The 2,945-nt window shown below is 42.8% G+C and overlaps 1 protein-coding gene across 7 annotated transcripts in view; it reads left to right on the top strand.

The window, feature by feature from the left end:
- runx1t1 (RUNX1 partner transcriptional co-repressor 1) overlaps positions 1 to 2,945 on the top strand; it is a 362,940-nt gene that overhangs the window by 216,216 nt on the left and 143,779 nt on the right. The gene's annotated exons all lie outside the window — the stretch shown is intronic.

Raw genomic sequence — 2,945 nt, 5'->3', positions numbered from 1 at the left:
GTCGTCTAAAAGTGAGTTGTTTCTTGTTGTCTGTGTCTCCATGGCAACAAAGAAGTGTGTGTGCAAGTTGAAAGTCGGACTTTGTTTCAATGGGAGGCTGCAAGGCCTCGTGTACGTTAAATATTTCATATTTTAATATTTAATAGTTTAATAGGCGCTGGCGTGGCGTCAAATTCTTAATGGCCGCTGCGCTTGTTTAAACCTTCAAGATGTTAAAAGCCGGACTCTTTTTTTTTTTTTGTCCATTCAGCATCTTTCATTTACCAGCTGCTTCTTAAAACACGAGCAATTGGTTTCATATCATCACTGTTCATATGGAAATGTCTCTTGGAACTAAAGTACTAGAAGCAAATACACCACAACTATGTTTAACTGGTGACGTTTGTAACCATGGCAACCAGAATGACAACCAAGCATATTTAATCACTTTTTATAACTTCACATTGCAAGTGTCGCTTGGTTGTCAACTCAAACGTATTGTTGACATAAACGGGTTGTTGACGGAAGTGAGCTGTCCATATAGATGGGTTGTCGACATAAGCGGGCTGTCAACTCAAACATGTTGTCGACATAAACGGGTTGTTGACGGAAGTGAGTTGTCCATATAGATGGGTTGTTGGCATAAGCGGCTTTTTCGACGGAAGCCAGTTATTTATATAGAGGGGTTGTCGACAGAAGCGGGTTACCTATAGAGAGGGATTGTTAACATAGATGAGTTGTTGACATAAGCGGGTTGTCAACACAAACGGTTTGTCGACATAAGCGGGCTGTCAACTCAAACGGGTTGTTGACGGAAGTGAGTTGTCCATATAGATGGGTTGTTGGCATAAGCGGCTTTTTCGACGGAAGCCAGTTATTTATATAGAGGGGTTGTCGACAGAAGCGGGTTATCTATAGAGAGGGATTGTTAACATAGATGAGTTGTTGACATAAGCGGGTTGTCAACACAAATGGTTTGTCGACATAAGCGGGCTGTCAACTCAAACGGGTGTCGACATAAACGGGTTGTTGACGGAAGTGAGTTGTCCATATAGATGGGTTGTTGGCATAAGCGGCTTTTTCGACGTAAGCCAGTTATTTATATAGAGGGGTTGTCGACAGAAGCGGGTTACCTATAGAGAGGGATTGTTAACATAGATGAGTTGTTGACATAAGTGGGTTGTCGACTCAAACGTAATGTCGACATAAACGGGTTGTTGGCAGAAGTGAGTTGTCCATATGGATGGGTTGTTGGCATAAGAGGGTTGTCGACTCAAACGTATTGTCGACATAAACCGGTTGTTGACAGAAGTGAGCTGTCCTTATAGCTGGGTTGTCGACATAAGCGAGCTGTCAACTCAAACGGGTTGTCGACATAAACGGGTTGTTGATGGAAGTGAGTTGTCCATATGGATGGGTTGTTGGCATAAGCGGCTTTTTCGACGTAAGCCAGTTATTTATATAGAGGGGTTGTCGACAGAAGCGGGTTACCTATAGAGAGGGATTGTTTACATACATGAGTTGTTGACATAAGCGGGATGTCGACACAAACGGTTTGTCGCTATAAACGGGTTGTTGACAGAAGCGAGTTGTCCATATACTGTAGATGGGTTGTTGGCATAAGTGGGTTGCCTATCGAGAGGGATTGTTAACATAGATGAGTTGCTGACATAAGCGGATTGTCGACTCAAACATTTTGTCGACATAAAACGGGTTGTTGGCGGAAGTGAGTTGTCCATATACTGTAGATGGGTTGTCGACAGAAGCGGGTTACCTATAGAGAGGGATTGTTTACATACATGAGTTGTTGACATAAGCGGGATGTCGACACAAACGGTTTGTCGCTATAAACGGGTTGTTGACAGAAGCGAGTTGTCCATATACTGTAGATGGGTTGTTGGCATAAGTGGGTTGCCTATCGAGAGGGATTGTTAACATAGATGAGTTGCTGACATAAGCGGATTGTCGACTCAAACATTTTGTCGACATAAAACGGGTTGTTGGCGGAAGTGAGTTGTCCATATAGATGGGTTGTTGACATAAGCGGGTTGTCAACTCAAACATTTTGTTGACATAAACGGGTTGTTGACAGAAGTGAGTTGTCCATATAAATGGGTTGTTGACATAAGCAGGTTGTCAACTCAAACATTTTGTTGACATAAATGGGTTGTTGACGGAAGTGAGTTGTCCATATAGATGTGTTGTTGGCATAAGCGCGTTGTCAACTAAAACATTTTGTCGACATAAACAATTTGTGACGGAAGTGAGTTGTCCATATGGATGGGTTGTTGACATAAGCGGGTTGTCGACTCAAACGTATTGTCGACATAAAAGGGTTGTTGACGGAAGTGACTTGTCCATATACCTGTAGATGGGTTGTTGGCATAAGCACGTTGTCAACTCAAACATTTTGTCGACAAACAAGTTGTTGACGGAAGTGAGTTGTCTATATAGATGTGTTGTTGACCTAAGCGGGTTGTCAACTCAAACATTTTGTCGACATAAAACGGGTTGTTGGCGGAAGTGAGTTGTCCATATAGATGGGTTGTTGACATAAGCGGGTTGTCAACTCAAACATTTTGTCGACATAAACGGGTTGTTGGCGGAGGTGAGTTGTCCATATAGATGGGTTGTTGGCATAATCGGGTTGTCGACAGAAGCGGGTTACCTATAGAGAGGGATTGTTAACATAAACAGGTTGTTGGCATAAGCGGGTTGTCGACTCAAACGTTTTGTCGACATAAATGGGTTGTTGACGGAAGTGAGTTGTCCATATAGATGTGTTGTTGGCATAAGCGCGTTGTCAACTAAAACATTTTGTCGACATAAACAATTTGTGACGGAAGTGAGTTGTCCATATGGATGGGTTGTTGACATAAGCGGGTTGTCGACTCAAACGTATTGTCGACATAAAAGGGTTGTTGACGGAAGTGACTTGTCCATATACCTGTAGATGGGTTGTTGGC

Source organism: Nerophis lumbriciformis, linkage group LG37 (assembly GCF_033978685.3).
Source record: "Nerophis lumbriciformis linkage group LG37, RoL_Nlum_v2.1, whole genome shotgun sequence".
Lineage (NCBI taxonomy): Eukaryota > Metazoa > Chordata > Actinopteri > Syngnathiformes > Syngnathidae > Nerophis > Nerophis lumbriciformis.
This window is presented reverse-complemented; position numbering and strand designations above follow the sequence as displayed.